The sequence below is a fragment of the Alexandromys fortis genome, unplaced genomic scaffold (genome assembly GCF_014885135.2).
Source record: "Alexandromys fortis isolate MF-2015 unplaced genomic scaffold, M_Fortis_MF-2015_v1.1 scaffold_13, whole genome shotgun sequence".
Taxonomy (NCBI): Eukaryota; Metazoa; Chordata; class Mammalia; order Rodentia; family Cricetidae; genus Alexandromys; species Alexandromys fortis.
The window spans coordinates 5,684,155-5,706,959 of record NW_026067908.1 but is presented as its reverse complement, the minus strand read 5'-3'; the positions used below and the strand labels follow the sequence as shown (position 1 = coordinate 5,706,959).

The following is a 22,805-nucleotide window of genomic DNA, read 5'->3' as shown; positions in this document are numbered from 1 at the left end:
GAGTACTACACAGCAGAAAAAAATAACGGCAGCTTGAATTTTGCAGGAAAATGGATGGAGCTAGAAAACATTATTTTGAGTGAGGTAACCCAGACACAGAAAGACAATTACCACATGTACTCACTCATAGGTGGTTTTTAAACATAAAGCAAAGAAAGCCAGCCTACAAACCACAATCCCTGAGAATTTAGACAACAATGCGGACACTAAGAGAGACGTACATGGATCTAGTCTACATGGGAAGTAGAAAGTATAAAAAGACAAGATCTCCTGAGTAAATTGGGAGCATGGGGACCTTGGGGGGAGGACTGAAGGGGGGGAGAGGCAGGGAGGGGAGCAGAGAAAAATGTAGAGCTCAATAAATATCAATAAAATAAAAAAAAGTCCCCAATAAGGAGCTGAAGAGATGACTCGGTGGTGAAGGGCACTGGTTGCTCTTCCAGAAGACCTGGGTTTGGTTCTCAGCAACCCAATGGCAACTCACAACTAAAACACCCATGCAAATAAAATCAAATAGTAAATTAGAAAGTTTTTGGAAAGTCTTAGGTGATGCCTATGGGACAGAAGATGGAAAATACTCCCTGCTTAGAGCATTCTTCCTCCACTGGCTCCCTTCTACCTAGCTCCTGACCTCCTCAATTTTCAGAAACCACCACTTCCAGGAAGCTTTCCTTAGTACCCACGGCTAGGCTTGAGGCAGCTCTGGACTGTGTCCTGCGCTGCTGGTTTCCATAGGACTGGAGAGCTCCACGAGAGAATTCTCTTATTTGTTTTGTCTTGCGTTTATTTCTGATGTGTTTAGTCATGAGACAGGGTCGCCTCGAACTCTCAACCCTCTCGTCTCTACCTCTGAGTGCACACCGTGCAGGCAGGTTAGAGCTCGCCCTGTGTTTGCTATGGTTCCCTAGCCCCTAGGACTCAGCGTGGCACTTGGAGTGGTTTGCTGCCTTCTCTGGGCCTCTCCCTACCAGAGAAAGGCCCCTGACATGGTGGGTGTGGTCCCTTGCAGTCATTTCACCCAGTTGGCCTGGGAAAGAAGCCTGGATCCAGCTTGGGAAACAGGGCCCCTCCTTCCATTTCTCCATGTGACTTCTCCTCAGGCAGGTACCTGTGACTACCAGAATCCTACTCCTGCTTGGTGAGGTTCGGAAGCTGACAGAGGGAGGCTGTGTGGGCAGGTGCAGAGCAGAGGTCCTCAAAGAAGGCAGAATCCCTTCTGCTTGGAAGATTACCATGTCCTGAGGGAATAGGGCAACATGGGGTGGGGGACAGGAAGTGCAGGGCAGGGAAGAAGGGGGAGGCTAGACTGGGAATATTCAGGCAAGACATTAAACCTGGTCTTGAGCTTTGCCTGTTTTCAGGGGTCAGCTTCTTCCGTGAGAGAGGCAGGGGTCAGGCCAGCTTGGACAGCAGTCACGCGAAAGAAACCCTCTTTATTGGGAAGGTTTCATTTTCTGCCTTGGTGGAAGGCAGGAAGGGGAAGGGTGGGTGTGTATGGAGCAGGCCCCAGAGACCCAACACCCAGAGTTGGAGGCTTTTTTTGGGGCGGGGGGTGCCAGAGACAGGGTTTCTCTATGTAGCTCCGGCTGTCCTAGAACTCGCTCTGGAGACCAGGCTGGCCTCAAACTCAGAAATCTGCCTGTCTCTGCCTCCCAAGTGCTGGGATTCCAGCACTGTCCAGGGAGAGTTGAGGGTTTTTCTAGACTTATATCTACCAGACTTCCAGGCCCCCTCCAGGAAGCAGAATGCTTGAGGAACTGGACAAGACCTCCCGTACCTGCCTCTATTGTCCTACAGAGCAGCAGGTGGCCAGTGACATGGAGTGAGGCTAAGGACTCCCAGCTGACCTTATGGCCTCCTCTACCCTTACTGCTTTGCCTGGGGCTAAGTCTTCCTCAGTCTTTAGCAGAGGAGTCTGTTAGTCTCTCACCTGGGCAGTCTGGAGCCAGAGCAGGCTGTTAGCCTGGAGTGTGGAGCCGGAGGACTGTGAGCAACCAAAAGACAAACCTTCTCCTTCCCCTCCTGTCCTCTCCACCTCCCCGCTGCTGCCCACCGAACTAACTTCCTCTCTGTCCAGGAAATAGGTCTGTTTGAGCCTAAGCCCAAGAGCCTAAGGGAGGGGGCAGGGAAGGGTTTGCCTCTGTGCAGTTGCTCTGCTCCCATTCCTTTCATCGGCCTCCCCAATCACCTTGCCAGATAGTTTCTATCTTCCATAGGAGAAAGCCTGGACTCAAGAATCGTAGCCTTAGCCAGGCAGTGGTGGCGCAAGCCTTTAATCCCAGCAGAGGCAGAGGCAGGAGGATCTCTGTGAGTTCGAGACCAGCCTGGTCTACAAGAGCTAGTTCCAGGACAGGCTCCAAAGCTACAGAGAAAACCTGTCTAGAAAAAAACAAAAACAAACAAAAAAAACAACAACAAAAAAAAGAAAAAGAAAAAGAAAAAAGAGATGAAAAAGAATTGTAGCTTGGTCATTCTAAACTAATTCACATGGTTGACTCTCACTCCAAGGTTCTGTTGGCATTAGCCAAAGGCAGTCTCCTTCAAGAGCCCTGCAGTGGTGATGCTCACCTCTTTTCCAGAACTCTGGAGGTTGAGGCAGGGGGATGTTGAGGCAGGGGGATGTTGAGGCAGGGGGATGTTGAGGCAGGGGGATACTGAGCTCAAGGCCAACCTGTGCTGCAAAGTCCTCCGTCCTCAGGTCTTGGAGTCTTATAGGTTGCCCAGGTTCAATCAGAGTGCACAGAGATCAGGCTGGCCAGACCCTGTCCAACGTGCAGGTTACTTCACTTGCTGGAGAGCCAGATGCACTCTGCCTTAGAGGGACCTTTGCCCATAGGTGGTGAGGGCCCGGCCTTGAATGTAGATTTCATTATGATTCTAGCCCTGGTGTCTCCTGTTTGTCTGATGCTTCTGGCCTCTGTAAAATGGTTTTTTTTCTGGAAAGAATAGCTCAGGAGGGGGATGAGCTGTGAGATCTGAACCCACAAAGTTCTCACCATTTCAGTGGGGAACCCAGACAAGTGACCCTACCCAGCCACACACCCTAAAAGACTTTTGCACACTGATTACATACTCAGCTTTCCATGTGACCAGCCTCCTTTCTTCAAACCTACATCCTTCCCTTCCCCAGCCGCTGCAGCTCCATCCTCCCCTTTCTCCCTCCCACCCCCACTTTCCCCACCCCAGAACAAAAGGGACATTTGACATTCTTTGTCCGGTGCAGTTTATTCCCTGAGTCTTGGGACCTACCAGGCCCACAGCTGGGACCAGCTACCTTCCCCAGTTCTAGCCCAGTTCTCCAGGGATGCCTTCCAGGGGAGAGGAAGGGAGGGGCCTTAAAGGAGCAGGGCCTTCTTTCGGAACCTTTCTTTCCCGAACCTTCTTTCGGGAAGGAAAGGGGGAGGGCATAAGGTGTCCTGAGGAGACCGTAGTCATGTGACCTGGCTGAGCTTGGGCTGGGGGCTACTCTGGAACTAGCACAGGCTCTCCAGGCTCCTAGCCAGGAGCATGTCATTCATTCATCGGGATCTCAGGATTGGTTTTTGTTTTGATGTGTTTCCTGTTTGTTCATTTGTTTTTCTCATTTTGTTTTGTTATGGTTCGTTTATATATTTTGAGATAGTGTCACTCTACGTAGCCCAAGCTGGCCTGAAATTCTTGATCCTCCTGTCTCAACCTGCAGAAACTGGTCCCCACTGTGCCCTCTTCTGCTGTGTGATCCGAGGAAATTCCTTTCTCACTCTGGGCCTCAACTCTCTTGTGTTACATGAAGGGGGAGGAGAGCATGTCCCAGAAGACGTTTCTGAGGCAGGCCCTGGATAGGTGCATGGCAGGGGGACAGGTCAGCTCCCCGAGTCCAGTCCTCAGAGTCGTCAGGACAGGACAGGGGGTTTCACTGTGGTGACCTTTCCACTGCAGTAGAAGCCCAAACTGGGACCCCCAAACCAACGGAGAGCAGGTCTTTGTATTTTCTCCTGATGTGGTCTTCTAGAACACACAAAGTTCCTTCACCTCTGTCTCCTCCCATTATTAGCATCCGTGTGCGTATGTGTGTGCATGCGTGCGTGCGTGTGTGTGTGCGCATGCGTGTGTGCATGTATGGCGTGTATGTGTGTGTGTATGTGTGCATGTATGGGCGTGTGTGTGCGTGTGGTGTGTGTGTGCGTACGTACGTGTGTGGTGTGTGTGTGCGTGTGTACGTGTGTGTGTGTGTGTGTGTGTGCCTGTGTGTCCATGGGTCTGGAGGCTAGAGGTAAACTTTAGATGTTGTTTCTCAGGAACTGTCCACACTGGGCTTTTGTTTGTTCATTTTGGTTTTCAAGACTAGGTCTCACTGTATAGTTTTTACTATGTAGACCAGGCTGGCATGGAACTCACAGAGATCCACCTGCCGCTGCCTCTCCAGCTCTGGGATTCAAGGTGTGTGCCACCATGTCCATACCTTTATTATTCTTTTAATTTAAAAATGTGTGTTAGCTGGGCAGTGGTGGCGCATGCCTTTAACCCCAGCATTCGGGAGGCAGAGACAGGCAGATCTCTGTGAGTTCAAGGCCAAGGTGGTCGACAGAGCTAGTTCCAGGACAGACTCTAAAGCTATACAGAGAAATCACCAGCCCCAGTCTCCAACTAAGGGGACCAGCCAAGACCTCGGTGACCCACCACAGCCCCCTGTGGGATCAGCCTTGGGTCTCACCCACCTTTATGAATGATAACACCCCATCTTGAAAGCTAAAAAGTGTTATTAGCACGTTTGAGTATGTGTATATGTTTACTAACACATGTGCAAGATGTTTGTGTGAGGGTCCAAGTTCATGGGGAGGTCAGAGGACAACATCATGGAACTGGTTCTCTCCTTTTTCCTTTAATGTAGGCTGGGGCGGCTGGGGCGGCTGGGGCGGCTGGGGCGTTGAACTCCATGCTTGCCCTGCAGGTGCCTTTGCTCTCAAACTCTCTTGCTAGCCCAGTGTTTCTGAGAAAAGAACTCCTGGGTCCTAGGAGGGGTATGTCTGGGACCTGAGGGAGGCCTGTGGGATGACAAAGGTGGTACCTGGTCGCCAGGATCACACAGGCCATGGGGACAAAGAGCAAAGCAGAAACCTTGACTCTGCTGTAGCTTAGTTTGGCTGAAGTCTAGGGTTTGTTTCAGGGGAGAAGAGGAAGCTGGGGGCTCAGCAGCTGGCTAAGGAGCCTGTCGTGTGGGTACAGAAGCACCCGGGGGCTCATTGCGTGCCAGGCAGGGTTTATCCACTATGGTTGCCGCACAGAGGAAACGAAGACGGAGAAAGAGCATGGCAGCAGGGACAGCGGTCCACACAGGTACTTTCCGACAAAGGGACTTGTGGGGGAAGGGCGGAGCAGGGGCTCACCGTGTTGCTGAGCAAGTCCTCCAGGGAAAGAGGGGAAGTGAGCGGGGAGATGGAGCAGGGAGAGGAAATGGAAGATTAAGTGCAGAAGGGCCATAAAGCTCAGGGCAGGCTCAGCCGGATGGAGTCCCGGTTTATAGATACATTTTTCTGTTCAGGGATGCCCTGCCAGGCCTGATGGCCGAGCAGGAGCAGTCACCCGACAAGGCAGGGGGACACTAGGTGGGAAGGGACCTTTTAAGCATCGGGATCCTCTCTTGCCACCCCCTCCACCTATCCCCAGGCCTCTGCCTGGCTGACAGCCCAGCTGGAAGCAATTGTAGGCGCCCCCCCCCTCCCCAGCCTAGAACACTGCATCCCACAAGTGGCCCTGGTAAATAGCAGCCCACACCCTAGACAGCCTGCAGCACCCCTCCCCTGCCCCCTTGCAGCCCCCTGCCCGGAAATTTAAAACAACTGCTCAACACAGTCTTAAATCCTTCAGGAAGGGGCTTGGGTTGACAGAATGAGAGTTTGAGGCTAGCCTAGGTGCTGCCTGGAGATCCCAGGGCCCCCCAGCACTCCCTGAGCTGCCATGAAATACCTACTCCTTCCTGAGCACAGGATGGCCTGTTCCTCCGACTGTCCTGGCATGGGGGCTGCCAGGGAGCAATATATACTGTGTAGAGGAAGAATCAACAAACAAACCTGTCATGTGACCCTGAGCCATCAGGATGCTTTGGGGGCTTGAATTTACTCATCTACCAAACAGGCGTGCCTTTTACCTAGTCTCTCCGTGTTATGTAAGAACATGTGTGCAAGTGGGGTTGTGAGCATAGGCCAGGTGGTGACATCTGTAGAATACATGGACCCTGGGTCCAGCATCGTAGGGAAATCAGGTTTTGCGCACCTCCAACCCCAGCCTTTCGAAGGTGAAAGCAAGAGGACCAGAACCTCCTGATGATGCTCAGCTACATGGTCAACCCCTGGCCAGCCTGAACTACAGGGATCCTGTCCCCAGTGTTAGCAAGGCGATCAACAAGTAAAAGTACTGGCTGTCAAGCCTGACAACCGAGTTTAAGCCTGCGACCCACAGGCAGGAAGGTAAGAACTTACTCCCACAAGTTGTTGTGTGTTCTGACCTTCATACGGGTGTTATGCAACCCTCACTCCCACCACTACTACATGTAAATGTTATAAAACGTTATTTACTTATTTTATCATTATTATTAGTAGTAGTTTGGTTTTTTGAGACAGGGTTTCAATGTATTACCTCTAATTGTCCTGGAGCTCACTTGTTAGACTAGGCTGGTCCCGAACTCAGAGATCTGCCTACCCTGTCTCATGAGTGCTGGGATTAAAGGCGTGTGCTACTACAACCTCTCGACTGAAAAAAAGTTTTTGAAAGACTCTATCTCAAAACAAGAAGAAAAGGGAGAAGGAGAAAGAGAAAGAGAAAAAAAGACTTCTGCCCAAAGGGAGCGTAGTGGGACAGTCATGGACAGATATGTGGCCAATACATGATTTTGCATGACACAGCCTGCCTATGTACCGGGCTCACTCCCGCCGCCCATTCTCCTGGGGTTGCTTCGGCTTCCCCTGGGAAGTCTGAGGAAGGAATACAGCCAGTCCCTACACCAGATGGGTCTCCAGCAGCCTTACAAGGCCGCAGGCAAGCCTCGGACAGATCTCAACCTAAATCCCCTGCCCTGCCCCGCCCCCACACTGGGACAGACCTCAGCCAGCAGGCCTCCCAGCTTTGATCAATACAGGGCAGGCAGCCAAGGAGGCTGCAGGCTTCATCCTCCCTGGAGGCCCCAGCTCAGCCAGGGTCACAGTGGGGAGGGGCTGACGCCCAACTCGGGGGCTGGGGGCAGGGTAGGGGGAATAGAAAAGGCGAGCCTCACCCACAGTCACTCACAGTCCACAAACAGTGAGCACCAGCTATGTACCCAGCTCTGTCACCAGCATTAGTGACAGACAGCACAGGGGGCAGCTCTCAGGAAACACATGAAGAAGAGAGGAAATGCATGAACCAAACAACAAAAGGGGAAGTTTCAGAAGGGTGGCAAAAGCTAGGCAAGGTGCTGCATACCTGTAGTCCCCGATTTGGCAAGATCTGTCAGCCAGGCAGAGGACTGGGGATAGGTGGAGGGGGTGGCAAGAGAGGACCTGCGCTGCGGCATCATGAGTTCAAACCCAGCCTGAGCTATGAAGCATAAACTGTCTCAACAAATATATACATAAATATTACTTTTTTATTTTTTAATACTATTTATTTAAAATGTATTTATGTATATATTTATTTGAGACAGGGTCTCTCTATGTATTCCTGGCTATCTTGGAAATCTCTATGTAGAGCAGGCTGGTCTCTAACTCACAGAGATCTGCCTGTCTCTGCCTCCTGAAGTGCTGGGATTAAAGTTATGTATCCCCATGCCCAGATGAATAGATTTTTTAATGAATAAATGCAGAATTACTAAAATAAAAAAGAGAAGGATGGGGCTAAGGAAATGGCTTAATGTGTAAGATCACTTGCTGTGTACCCTTAGCACCCACATAAAAAGCCAGGGTGCCAGTTGGTGGTGGCAGAAGGATCTCTGAGTTCAAGGCCAGCCTGAGCTACATAGTGAGTTCCAAGACAGACAGGGAAACCCTGTCATAGGGGAGGGGAAGGGGGGAACAGGAATAACCATGCGTGTCTGTAAACCCAGAGCTTCAAGGGACAGAGACAAAGGACCACTGGGACTTGCTAGTCACCTGCCTAGATCCAGAGTCAATGTCTCATGAAAAGGAGATACACAATGATAGAGCAGGACACTTAGCATCTTCCTCTGGCCTCTGTACTGTACACACCACATACATCACATCACACACACACACACACACACACACACACACACACACAGAAAGGGTCCTCGGGTGACTGGAGAAACATTGTTTATGGCAGAGACAATGATGCTGGCACTGTGCTGAGGACAGGGACACCTAGGACGCTGGAACTGGTCAGGACATTCATTTAGAGCACTGGGGACTCCTGTGGCTGAGTCACAGTGGGAAGAATTTCTGTTAAGGGAAAAGGTAGACTGGGTAGCAGGCACCATAGAACCTTCGCTGGCTCCCACAGGCACCGGAGCTGGAAGTGCCCTCCAGGAGAGCCTTGCTTTGTCCCTGCTTGAGGCCACAGGCTGGGGGATTTGAACGGCTCTGAACAGCCATGGACTTGGCACCCAGGAAGGGGCCAGCTGTCAGCTGTCTGTTGAGGGACAGTCATGACACCTGTTGCTAGCAGTGTTCTCTGCCACCGGAGGAACGAGAGCCTCACCCCAAAAGGTAGATTTGGGTGACACACTGCGGGATCTGCTCACTACGCACTCACAGTCTGACATTTCCAGAGAGTGTGTTCCAGAAGAGGGGACACTTCCAAAGCACAAACCTGAGGCAGAAATCTGCTTAATTGGGGGAGGCACAGCAAGAAGCCAGTGCTGGGCACACTGAGTGAGGGGCACCAGAGAGGTGGGCAGAGCCCACCCAGAGGAACTTCCTGTTGAGAGCCTGAGGAGAGCGATCTGCTGATTACCTCATGGGGAAAGACCCTGGGTGGAGACTCCGGGCAGGGCATGCTGAGGGTGTGGACAGCCATGACTTAGGACTTAAGGCATGAGTGCTGGGCTTGAGGGGCCTGGGAAGTTCTCAGAGCCCAGGGAGAGGCTCTTGACAGGCTGTGGACTACCGCAGTCTAGTGCAAAGATGTTTCTAGCCTCCCATGGGGTGTTAGCTTCTTTTTCTGCGCTTGGAAGATTCTAGCATGTTGTGGGCTAGAGAAGAAACCTCACGCTATTTCTTTTCCTTAAGGTGGGCAGCAATCTCATTTCTAAACCTTGGTGACAGGTAGACACTCAGTTCCTGGGTGCCCCAAGGGAAGGAGCCCTCCCGGTTTTGATCTCTCTTCTGGAAAGTTCCCAGAGCTGCCTCCTTGGAGCTGCCTCCAGGGTCCCCTGCTTTACTCCACCCTGAAGACATCTGTTCTGCTCTCTGTCAGCCCCACAAGACTGATCACGTGGGTCCTAGCGCCCTCCCCACCCCCACACCTGTGAGTTATTACTGAGTCTCCATCCAAGGGAGCATGGGCTCTCACAGCCAAGTGATGGAGAAAGCTGACAACGAAAAGATTGAGGGTGCTGACGGTGGGTGCCAGTTTGCCAGCAGGAAATGGGCAGCCGCCGAAAGGGCTCCTCCAAGAGTTTAACAGAAGTCTGGCAGTTACCCCCCCCCCCCGATTCTTGGGCTCTGCATTTCAGATGTAGCCAATCACAGAGCAAAATGGACAGAAAGTGTCAGGACATAGAGTTTAGGTCACTCAGTTAGTAGAGTGCTTGTCCGGCAAGCATAAAGCCCTGGGTTGGATTCCCAGCACTGCATAAAACTGGGCATACTGGTATCCGTATTCATAGCACTTAGGAGGTAGAGGCAGGGGGATTGGAAACTTCAGGCCAGCATGGGCTACATATCTCAAAAACCAAAAGAGATCCTTTGTGATTATTCTCTAGATGACAGTATTTCTACAGCATTTCATAGTATTGGAATCTTAAGATGACAAAGTCACACAAAAGGATGTGACAGGCCATATGTAAACAAGGGACTTGAACCTCTGTGGATCTGCCTGGGGTACTAGAAACAATCCCCCGTGGATACCAATGGACCACTGTCCTTAACATAGATGAAGAGGATTAGAAAACTTACAGGGGGGGCTGGAGAGATGGCTCAGTGGTTAAGAGCATTGCCTGTTCTTCCAAAGGTCCTGAGTTCAAATCCCAGTAACCACATGGTGGCTCACAACCATCTGTAATGAGGTCTGGTGCCCTCTTCTGGCCTGCAGACAGAATATTGTATACATAATAAAGAAAGAAAGAAAGAAAGAAAGAAAGAAAGAAAGAAAGAAAGAAAGAAAGAAAGAAAGAAAGCTAGCTTACAGGGAATGCTGGGATACCTGGGATCAGCCTAAGAGGGGAGCCTTACCTCTACAGTTCTGACTGGGTGACCATGGGAGTGGGCCACCCGACAGAGCCTTGACCCCAGAGGAGAGGAATGGATTTCTCTCTCCTGCTGGGGCCTCCCATGAGTTGAACCAGAGGCCAGATTTCCTAGGTCCACAGAAATCAGACTTCTGGGGTGCGGAGCTGGACTAACGTTGGTCAGAAGCAGGTCATGGGTAGGGGAATTGAGAACATCCAGCCGAGAGGTAGGCGGTACACCTGTCCTCTCAATGTCCATGAGCCGTGGCGCTGTGGAACTAGAGAACAATGATGGCCACATGGCCCTGGAGTTCTAAGAGCATAGAAAGAGTTAACAAAGGGCTTGGGAAGAGCCCATAAGGCACTAGCACAGGTCAGAAGGTGGGAAAGGGAGCCAGTAAGGCAGCTCAGAGGGTAAGGCACTTCTGCTAAGTCTGATGATCTGAATTTAATCCCTAGGACCCACAGGGTGGAGGAAGAGAACAGACTCCTGCAAGTTGTTCTATGACCTCTGTAAGTGTACTGTGGCATGCACACACATACTGCACAAATAATAAACAAATAAATAAAAATTAAAAAAAAAAACTCCTGTCATAGTGGCACATGCCTTTGATTCCAGCACTCCGAAGGTGGTGGCAGGAGGATCTCTGTAAGTTTGAGGCCAGCCTGATTTACATAGAGAGCTCCAGGACAGCCATGTTGAGAGACCTGGCCTCAAAAAGAAAGAAAAAGAGGCCAAAAGATGGTGGTGCATGCTTTTAATCCCAGCACCTAGGAGGTAGAGGCAGGCGGATCTCTGTGAGTTCAAAGCCAGCCTGGTTTGTTTGTTTTTGTTTTTCCTTTTTCCTTTTCTTTTCTTTTTTTTTTCTTTTCTTTTCTTTTTTTTTCCAGACACGGTTTCTCTGTGTAGTCTTGGCTGTCCTGGAATTAGCTCTGTAGACCAGATTGGCCTCAAACTCAAAGAGATCTGTCTGCTTCTACGTCAGGAAGTGCTAGGCTTATAGACAGATATGGGCCCTTTGATTGTTTATTTGTATTTTGAGACAGGGTTTCTCTGTGTAACAGCCCTAGCTGTCCTGGAACTAGCTCTTGTAGACCAGGCCGGCCTCGAATTCACAGAGATCTGCCTATCTCTGCCTCCTGAGTGCTGGGATTAAAGAGGTGTGCCACCACCGACTGCCTCTTTTTTTTTTTTTTTTTTAATTTTTAACATTTTCTTTAGTGATTGATGGGGGAGGGCCCAGTACAGTGTGGGTGGGTCTATCCCTGGGTTGGGGGGTCCTGGGTTCTTTTGTTTTGTTCTGTTTTTCAAGATAGGGTTTCTCTGTAGTTTTGGAGCCTGTCCTAGAACTAGCTCTGTAGACCAGGCTGGCCTTGAACTCACAGAGATCCACCCACCTCTGCCTCCCAAGTATTGGAATTAAAGGCAAGTGCAGCTCTTCTTGAGCCTGGGTTCTAAAAGAAAGCAGGTTGAACAAGCTAAGGAAGCAGCCAGTAAGTAGCATCCCTCTATGGCTTCTGCATCAGCTCCTGCCTCCAGTTTCCTGTCCTGTTTGAGTTCCTGTCCTGGTTCCCATCAATGATAGATGACAATGTGGAAGTGTAAGCTCAATAAATCCTTTTTTCCCCAGCTGGCTTTTGGTCCTGGTATTTCATCAAGGCAATACAAACCCTAACTAAGACACAAGATATAGATTCCCTTAGCTGTTTATCTATTATGGGCTTTTTGAACTAGCATCTTTTTTTAAAAATATTTATTTATTTATTATGTATACGATATTCTGTCTGTGTGTATGTCTGCACCAGACCCCATTACAGATGGTTGTGAGCCCACCATGTGGTTGCCGGGAAATTGAACTTAGGACCTTTGGAAGAGCAGGCAATGCTCTTAACCACTGAGCCATCTCCCCAGCCCCTTGAACTAGCATCTTAATATCTTGCTGTGTTACTTACATTCACCTTAAAATTGGTGACCTGCCTGCTTTTATTTTCTGAGTGCTTAGATTTCCTAAATCTTTTAAACATTTTTTTTTTTAGACAAGATTTCTTTGTGTAGCCCTGGCTGTCCTAGTACTAACAGGCTCTGTGGATCAGGATTGGCTCCCAACTCACAGAGATTCACCTGCCTCTAGGATTTTGTTTTGTTTTGTTTTGTTCTGTTTTTCGAGACAGGGTTTCTCTGTGGCTTTGGAGCCTGTCCTGGAACTAGCTCTTGTAGACCAGGCTGGCCTCGAACTCACAAAGATCTGCCTGCCTCTGCCTCCCGAGTGCTGGGATTAAAGGCATGTTAAACCACCACCTGGCTGCCTCTAGGATTAAAGCATGCCCCACCACTGCTCAGCTTAAACATTTTCTTTTTAACTTACTGTATTTTTAAATTGTGTGTATGGATGTATGTACACCTGTGTGCCAGAGGCTTTAGATTCTCTAGAGAAGGAGTTAAGAGCAGTTGTGAACCACTTGATGTGGGTCTTAGGAGTTGAACCAGGGTTCTCTGGAAGTGCAAGCAGTGCATGTTCCTAACCACTGAGCCACCTCTCCAGCTCCAGATTTCCTAAATCTAAAGAGTACCCCCTGAATTATAATCTACCACCGTAGACAGATTTATCTTTGGGCTGCCAGCTCACAAATAATGATGTAGAGACTCCTTATTAATTATGAAAGCTCAGCCTTAGCTTAGGCTTGTCCCACTAGCTCTTATAACTTGAATTAACCCATTTATTTTAATCTACATTCTGTTAAGTGGCTTATTACCATATCTCACCATACTGCCCTCGCTGCTCCCTTCGAGTCTGGCTGACGACGGCCTTTCTTCTTCCCAGAGTCCTCACTGTCCCTGGAAGTCCCGCCTAGCTTCTTTCTGCCTAGCTATTCAGCTCTTTATTAAATCAACCACAGCAATATATCTTCACACGGTGTACAAATATCCTACAGCTACCACTTACATAGAAATCCAGAACATAGGGGTTATTGAGATGGCCCAACAAGGTAAAGCAATTGCTACCTAACCTGACATCCTGAGTATCTCAATTCCCCGACATGACTGAAGGAGAGAATGGTTTCCTACACACACACACACACACACACACACACACACACACACACACAGCAGTGGTGATGCACACCTATAATCCCAGCACTCAGGAAGCAGAGACAGATGTATCTCTAAGTTCAAAACCAGCCTGGTCTACAGAGTAAGTTCCAGGACAGCCAGGGCTACACAGAGAAAACTTATCTCGAAAAACCAAAACCAAATAAATGTAATTAGTTTTAATTTTAAAAACTTGAAGCTGGGTAGTGATGGTTCAAGCCTTTAATCCAGTACTCAGAAGGCAGAGGCAGGCAGATCTCTGTGAGTTCGAGGATAGCCTGGCCTACAGAGAGTTCCAGGACAACCAGAACTGTTACACATAGAGCAGCCTGTCTTGAAAACAAACAAACACACAAAACAAGCTGGGCAGTGGTGGCATAAGCCTTTGATTCCAGCATTCAGGAGGTAGAGGCAGGCGGATCTATGTGAGTTTAGGGCCAGCCTGGTCTACAGAGCAAGTCCCAAGACAGGCTCCAAAGCTACACAGAGAAACCCTGTCTCCAAGAAAAACAAAACAAAACAAAAACCCAACCAAATAAAAAATCACTTCAACATTTTCCAGTGTCCAGAACAGTCTTCCGTACTCACGTAGCCACAGCTCAGTAGAGTAACCAGGGTCACAGAAGTGCTAGGCACACATTCTACACTGAGCTACAACCTCAGTGTTTCCTTCCTCCCTCCCTTTCAGTTTTGGAAATCAGACCTTCCCAGGCTGGGAACTAACAGAGCTCCTGACCTACTCAGCTTCCCAAGTGTGAGATTGCAGGTGTACACTGTCACATTGAGCTTAGTGCCTTTTCTTTTGTGTATGTGTGTGTGTGTGTGTGTGTGTGTGGTGTAGAAGAGTGTGGGGAAGTAGGAATGTATATGTGTGTGTATGTGTGTGGTATAGGAGTATGGGGGGTATAGGAGTGTGTGTGGTTTAGGAGTGTTTGGGGGTGTGTATGTGTGGAGGGGTATATGAGTAGAGGGGTGTATGAGTGTGTGGGGCTATAGGAGTGTGTGTGTATAAGTGTGTGTTTGTGTATGCGTGTGTGACCCTTTTCCCACCAGGGAATCACAGAGGCCTTCTCCAAATATGTGTGTCTGTTTCTAGAGTCTGTTCTATGTGTTACTGATCCATTTGTCCACCCTGTGCTTCTGAAGTTCATTACTATATATAAAACTGAGATTTTATAATGAAAAATAAGGGGGTTTTTTTTGGTTGTTTTTTTTGTTTGTTTGTTTTGTTCTTTGAGACAGGGTTTCTTGGAGACCAGGTTCGTCTGGAACTCTATGTAGCTGAAGATGACCCTGTGCTCTCAGTCCTTCTCCTCTACAGTCCAAGTGTTGGAATTACAGGCAAGTACCACCATGCCTGCTTTACGAGGTGCTGCAGTTGGAGTCCCTGGCTACATGCTAGCCAAGCTCTTACCAGCTGAGCCACATCCCCAGCTGCCTACTTCCTTACTGTTTTTCTTTCTATCATTCCTCTACTTTTCTGGTTTTTTTGTTTGTTTGTTTTTTGAGACAGGGTTTTGCTGTAGTTTTTGAGTCTGTCCTGGAATTAGCTCTTGTAGACCAGGTTGACCTCTAACTCACAAGAGATCCACTTGCCTCTGCCTCCCGCGTGCCTGAGTGCTGGGTGGGATTAAGGCATGTGTCACCACCACCCATCCGTTTCTCTCCTTTCCTCTTTCCTCTCCTTCCTTCCTTCCTTCCTTCCTTCCTTCCTTCCTTTCTTTCTTTCTTTCTTTCTTTCTTTCTTTCTTTCTTTCTTTCTTTCTTTTTTGAGCTAGGATCTCACTATGTAGCCAGGCTGGCCTTAAACTTGTGATCCATCTCCTCAGCCTTTTTAGTTTTGGGGTTCTAGGCCTGGGCCACTGTGCCCATTACAATGAATCATCACACAGTGATGTGGGAGTCTTCTGTTTTGTGTTGATTTCATTGGTTAAATAAAGAAACTGCCTTGGCCCTTTAATAGGACAGAAAATTGGATGGGTGGAGTAGACAGAACAGAATGCTGGGAGAAAGAAGCCGGGTCAGGCAGTCGCCATGATTCTCCCACTCCAGACAGACGCAGGTTAAGATCTTCCCTGGTAAGCCACCTCGTGGTGCTACACAGAATATTAGAAATGGGTTAGATCAATATGTAAGAGCTAGCCAATAAGAGGTTAAAACTAATGGGCCAAGCAGTGTTTAAAAGAATACAGTTTCCGTGTAATTATTTCAGGTAAAGCTAGCCGTGTGGAGCTGGGCGGGAACGCGCCCACCGCAGCTACTACTACAACACAATGTCGCACAAGTCCTTAAACTTTGAGCCTTTTCAGCATTATAATTGGTTAGTTTCTTTGTGGGTTAGTAGTGGTGCATGTCTTTAATCCCAGCACTTGGGAGGCAGAGGCAGGCGGATCTTTGTGAGTTCGAGGTCAGCCTAGTCTACAAGAGCTAGTTCCAGGACAGGTTCCAAAGCTACAGAGAAACCCTGTCTCAAAAAAACAGAAAAAAAAAAGAAAAAAAGAAAGAGGGGCTGGAGAGATGGCTCAGTGGTTAAGAGCACTGGCTACTCTTCCAAAGGTTCTGAGTTTAATTCCCAGCAACCACATTGTGGCTCACAACCATCTGTTATGAGATCTGGCACCCTCCTCTGGCGTGTGGGCTTACATGGAGGCAGAATGTTGTATATATAATAAATAAATAAATCTAAAAAAAAAAAGAAAGAAAAGAAAAGAAAACCTGTCTCAAAAAACAAACAAATAAACAAAAAAAGATGTGATGCCTTGCTGTTTTGAGACAGGTCTCCTATAGCTCACTCAAAGAGCCTCCTGTATTCTCTCCCAAGTCCTAGAATTGCACGCATACACCACCATGCCTGGTTTATGCAGTGCTGGAGATCAAACCCTGAGCCTTGCTCCTGCTAGGTGAGTGCTCTATTTTTGTGGATTAATCTTTTTGTACACTGTGAGGATGTGTTGTTCTCATTGATTTAACATAGAGCTAAGTGGCCAATAGTGAGGCAAGAGGAGGTAGAGACGGGAGAGCCAGACAGAACTCTAGGAGAAAGGGTAGAATTGCCAGAGGAAGCAGGACGTGTGCAAGAGGAGGTAAAAAGTCATGAGCCACGCGGCAGCAAGTAAATTAATAGAAATGGGTTAATTTAAGTTAGAAGAGATAGTTAGAGCCAGGCAGTGGAGCATATGCCTTTAATCCTAGCACTCTGGAAGCAGAGGTAGGTGAGTCTCTGAGTTTGAGGACAGCCAGGATTACACAGAAAAACTGTTTTGAAAAATGAAGAAGAAGAAGGAGAAGGAGACGGAGAAGAAGAAGAAGAGAGCCAGGTATGGTGAAGAGAAGGAGGAGGAGGAAGAAGGAAAAGACAAGATTGGGAGTTCAAAGCCAGCTTTGGCTACATAGTAAATTTGAGGCCAAACTGGGCTATATGAGACTCTGTCTCAGAAAACTAAGCAAAATAAATAAAAAAGACTGGACTCAGGTGGGACTCAGTGGCATATCTTTTGGGGCGGATGGTAAGAGGGGACAGGCAAGAGGGAGGCCCTGAGTTAGAGAGAAGATCCTGTTCAGGCAGAAGTAGTGCTAGACATGATTTCCTACATCAGAGACTGAGGCTGAGCAAGAAGCATCTTCTTCATGGTCACATGTCATAACTACAGCAAAACGAGGACTAGAAACCCATCCTCTGCACCCTAGCCAAAGGGGCCAGTGAGATGGCTCAGTGTATAAAGGTGCTTGCCACCAAGTCTGACGAATTGCTTTTAATCCCGAGATGTGAACTGGTGCCTGCTTGTTTTCCTCTGACCTAGACTTATGCACAAATGAATATAAATATATATGTATATATTACGTATATATACATACACATATACATACATATATTATTGTAAGCAGAATTTCTCTGTGTCTCGGCAGCCACTCCCCAAAACAGAGACTTATTATTAATTATAAATGTTTGGCCAATAGCTCAGGCTGGTTACTGGCTAACTCCTACATTTTAAATTAAGCTACATTTCTCATCTACCCTTTGCTATGTGGTGGTACTTTCTTTCAACATGGCAAGTTCATATTGCTTCTCTCTGCATCTCCCATGACTCCCAAGACTCCGCCCTTCTTCCCAGAGTCCTCTGATTGCTTCTTACCTATATCTCCTGCCTCACTACTGGCCAGTCAGTTCTTTTATTAAGCCAAACAGCGGGCAATTTGGCAAAGACACATCTTCACAGTGTACAAAAGGATTATTCCATAACATTTTAATTAAATTTAAATTAAAAATGAACAGCCAAGCTTTTTCAGTATTGTGCCCAATAATACTAGATGACCTAAGACTTACCAAGTTTTGGGAAAATGCCAGCCACAATCCTAATCATTTTACATTCACTAACTGATTTAATCCTCAAAACATGTGATTGGTACCATTATTTCTCTTTTCATAGATGAGATATCTAAAGCATACATCATCAACAAAATCCACAGTGAGGGTACAGACCTATAATCCCAGATACATGGAGGCCAGAGCAGGAGGATTTCAAGTTCCAGGCTAGCATGGCCAACTTAGTGACAGCCTATCTCAAAAAGTGAAAAAAAGCTGGGTTGGCAAGACGTGGTGGCACACAACTTCAGCCCCAGCATTCTGGAGGCACAGACAGGCAGATCACTGTGAACTCAAGGCCAGCCTGGTCTACACAAAGAGTTCCAGGTCAATCCTGGGCGATGATGTAGTGAGACCCTGTCTCAAAACAAACAAACAGCAGCGGGGCTGCTGGAGAGACTGCACGGCATTTAAGGGCACGGGTTGCCCCTCTAGGGGACCTGGGTTCAATTCCCAGCACCCATACGGTAGCTCACTCACAACTGTCTGTAACTCCAATTCCACGGAATCTGATGCCCTCTTCTCACCCCTGTGGATACTGCACACACACGATGCACAGACATACATGCAGGCAAAACACCCACACACATGCAATTAAAGTAAATTAAGACAGTAAACCAAAAGACTGGGGGCAGCCACGGCAGTACATTCTGGTAGGCAAATACTGAAGAGGGTGGGGTAGGAGGGGCACAAGTTGAAGCCAACCTAGGCTACAACTGGGGCAGGGGATATACCTCAGAGTGTTTGTCCGGCAATGTACAGGCTCAGGAATTACTTATTTATGTAGGGTTAGTTTGTTTGTTTGATTTTTGAGACAGGATTCCTCTATAGAGCCCTGGATGTCCTGGAACTCACGTCTTAAACTAGGCTGGCCTCAAACTCACAGAAACCCAACTGTATCTGCCTTCCAAGTGTGCATTAAAGGTGTGCACCACCATGCCTGGCCTTAAGGCCCTGGGGTTTTTTTGTTTTGTTTTGTTTTGTTTTGTTTTGTTTTTCGAGACAGGGTTTCTCTGTGTCACTTTTTTGCCTGTCCTGAAACCTTCTCTGCAGACCAGGCTGGCCTTGAACTCACAGGTGTATCCCTGGCTGTCCTGGAACTCACTCTGTAGACCAGGCTGGCCTCGAACTCACAGAGATCCACCTGCCTCTACCTCCTGAGTGCTGGGATTAAAGGTGTGCACCATACACTGTCTCAATAAACTAAAGAGAGGGGAGAAGTGGGGGAGTGAGGGAAGAGAAAGCAAAGGGAGGAGAAGAGGGGAGAAGCGAGTGAGCATGCGGCTGAGAGAGCTCGGGCACTTGTGAAGTCGATTCGGGTAGACGAACATTCTCCACATGGGTACAGTTTTAAACTTTTGACCACGCTTTTTCAAAAAAGCCAATCATTTACATTCAAACCATGAAATTGGTCATTTAAAGAACAATAAAAAACAGTTTGCTTACTCACCTAAACAAATTTATTTATTTCCTAATTATGTTATGTCATTTTAGAAAATTTGAAAAATACCAAACTATGGTAAAGAAGGAAATTAGAAGCATCTGTACATCGACCAGCTTCGGCTTCTTCAGAGGATGCCTTTTGTTCTGTCTTCCGATGCTCTTCATGGTCTTCTTCTGTTTGTGGATTTGCTTTACATGGGGTCTTGCTATGTAGCCCTGGCCGTCCTGGAACTAAGTTGAAAATCTGGCCTCAAACTTGGAGGTCTTCCTGCCTCAGCCTGATGCTGGGATTACAGAAATGTGCCACCGCAGTCAGCTCAGCTCTGGGTGTGGTGTGGTGTGTGTGTGTGTGTTTATTTATTTAAATATTTATTTATTATGTATATAATATTCTGTCTGTGTGTATGCCTGCAGGCCAGAAGAGGGCACCAGACTCCATTACAGATGGTTGTGAGCCACCATGTGGTTGCTGGGAATTGAACTCAGGACCTTTGGAAGAGCAGGCAATGCTCTTAACCTCTGAGCCATCTCTCCAGCCCCGTGTTTATTTATTTTCGTGTATGTGCATACATGTGCACGTGGAAGCCTGAAGGGGCCAGAAGAAGGCCTTCGATCCCCTGGCTCTGGAGTCAACAGGCAGTCCTGAATGGCCCAACATGGGAACTGGGAACCAAACACTGGTCTTCTGCAAGAACAGTAAATGGAGCCAGGCAGTGAGGGCACACGCCTAGCACTCAAGAGGCAGAGGCAGGCAGATCTTTGAACAGGCCAGCCTGGTCTACAGAGCAAGTTCCAGGACAGCCAGAGCTGTAACACAGAGAAAACTTGTCTTAAAAAAACAAAACAAAGCAAAACAAAAAAACAAAAAAACAAAACAAAAAAAAAAACCAACCAACCAACCAAATAAACAAACAACAACAAAAAAAAGAGTAACAAGAACCAAGAACTCTGACCCGCTGATCTATTCCTCTAGTCCCTGTATTTGTGTGTGTGTGTCTACCGCCCCCCCCACCATCCAAGCATGGTGGTTTATGGAATCCTAGCACCCAATCTTTAGCTCCATTGTGAATTTGTGGTCATCTGAGGGTTTGTAAGACCCCATCAAGAGAGGGAGGGCAAAAGAGGAGAATAGGAAGAAGGGCACACGAAAGAGTGGAAGGTAAGGAAGCAGGCAGGCTGGGTGGGTGTCTGGGTGTCTTAGTTAGGGTAAAATTGCTGGGATAAAGTACCATGGTTAAAATCTACTTGGAGAGGAAAGGATCTGTTCTGTTACACTTCCGCATCTCAGTCCATAATTGACGGAATCTGTGCAAGAGCTCAAGACCAGACCCAGGAGGCAGGAACTGAAGCAGAGGCCATGGAGGAATGCTGCTTAGTGGCTTGCTCTCTCAGTGGCTTGCTCTCTCAGTGGCTTGCTCAGCAGGCTCCCCACCTTCTCCCCTCCCCATTATTTATTTATTTATTTGAGACAGGGTCTCTCTATGTAGCCCTGGCTCTCCTGGAACTCACTAGTGTAGACTAGACTAGCCTCGGACTCACAGAGATCAACCTGCCTCTGCCTCCGGAATTCTGTGATTAGAGGTCTGCTTTCTCACGTGATGCCGGACCACCTGCTTGAGAGTAGGACCAAACTCATAGTAGGCTGAGTCATCCCACATTAGTCTTTAGTCAAGAAAATGCCCCCACAAGCTTGCCCGCATGCCAGTCTGTTTGGGGCATTTTCTCAATTAAGGTTCCTTCTTCTCAAATGACTCTAGCTTGTGTTAAATTGGAAAAACAAAACAAACAAAACGGGACAATGGGACAGTCCTTTAATCCCAGGACTCAGGAGACAGAGGCAGTTAGACCTCTGTGAGTTCGAGCCTAATCTATGTAGGGAGTTCCAGCTCAGCCAAGGCTAGTTACATAGTGAGAAAAAAAAAAGAAAAGCAGGGCGGTGGTGTCGCACACCTTTAATCCCAGCATTTGGCATTTGGGAGGGAGAGGCAGAGGCAGAGGGAAGTGGGTCTCTGAGTTCGAGGTCAGTCTAGTCTACAGAGGAAGTTCCAGGACAGCCAAGGTTACACAGAGAAACCCTGTCTCAAAAATGCAAACAAAATTTAAATTAAAAAAAAAAAGGTGTAGGTTTAGCCTCCAATTTTACACTATGACCTTCCCAGAAATGCCACATGCCCATAGTCCCAGATACTCAGGAAGCCGAAGTGTGAGGATCACGTGAATCTGGGAGTCTTAAGACCAACAAACTCATGAGGTCTGTGTCCCCCAAATAATATACAAATAGTTTAGAAACAAAAAGGAAGAGGAGGAGAGATACCAGAGGAAGACATTTTATTTGATTTATTCTCTAACCATTTTCTTTTTTTGATGTTGGAAATGGAGCCCACAGTCTCACTCATGCTAACAGCAGGCTCTGCCCTGAGCTCTGCCAGCAGCCTTTTCCCTCACCTCGGCTATTCATTAGGAGCTTTTGGGTTTAAGCAGCAGAAACTGTCTGTGACTGTTATAAGCCTAAAGGAAAGCACTGGAAGACTATGAGTTAGCCTGCTCTCATGAAACCAAGGGTGTAACGGGGGTTTCTCTCCCACCTGTCAGTTCCCAAATAAACTGTTTGGCCTATTAGCTCAGGCTTATTATTAACTAGCTCTTATAACCTAAATTAACCCATTTCTAATATTCCATATTTGACAATGAGGCTTGTGACTTGTTACCTCATATCTTGCTTCTCCATCGGCTGTTGGCGTCTCTCTCAACCCCGCCTTCTTTTTCCCTCTACCTCTGCTTGGATTTCCTGCCTGGCTATATTCCGCCCTGCCATAGGCCAAAGCAGATTGATTCATCAGTCAACTAAAGCAGCACATATTCACAGCATACAGAAGGACATCCCACATCACAAGGGAATAGCCCAAACATCAGAACTTCATGAGGATTGTGGGAACAGCCTTTCCGGGACCAGCACACAGACAGCCCTTTCAGGGTCTACAGTCGGCATCATCCCTGGACCTTGCCTCTCCTGCCATCCTTTCCTTCCACTGTGTGGCCTTTACATTCTGTTTGGGTTTTGACTCAGTGTGTACCAACAGCCTTCATCTCAAAATGAGGAGTGGGTACCTCCCATCTCCTTCCTCTCCTTGCATGTCCAGTGCTGTTACTGTGTCAGTAATTGCTGGGTCTTCACATGGGCAACTCAAAGAAGTGAGGGGTACATCCTTGTCACCAAGGTGCTCATGGCTCTCCCTTCCTCCATCCCAGCACTGTGCTGAGGTTCAGGCTCTCCTCCTCAGACAGTAAGCCCCTGCTGTGACGTTTGTTTAGGGAGGACAGACTAAGACAAAGCTCCACATTGGGGTGAACCCACTGCCTTATATGTCAGGCCAAGATTCCAGATTCTAAAAGAACCAGGAACAGGCACACACTTGTAATCCCAGCACTCAGGAGGCTGAGGCAGGAGGATTGCAAGTTTGAGGCCAGCCTAGTCTGAAGAGTGAATTCAAAACCAGCTCTGGATAGCCAGTGCCATGGGGCAAAACCTTATCTCAAAAACCCATAAAAGG

The 22,805-nt window shown here is 48.0% G+C and overlaps 1 long non-coding RNA gene across 1 annotated transcript; it reads left to right on the top strand.

Annotated features, from left to right (window-relative positions):
* Positions 1–4,886: 4,886 nt before the first annotated feature.
* On the top strand, positions 4,887–15,257 carry LOC126498000 (uncharacterized). The gene is made up of 4 exons (XR_007590743.1): positions 4,887–5,000; positions 5,147–5,316; positions 10,817–10,870; positions 14,691–15,257. It is a non-coding gene; the product is annotated as an uncharacterized lncRNA (long non-coding RNA).
* The last annotated feature ends 7,548 nt before the right edge of the window (positions 15,258–22,805 follow it).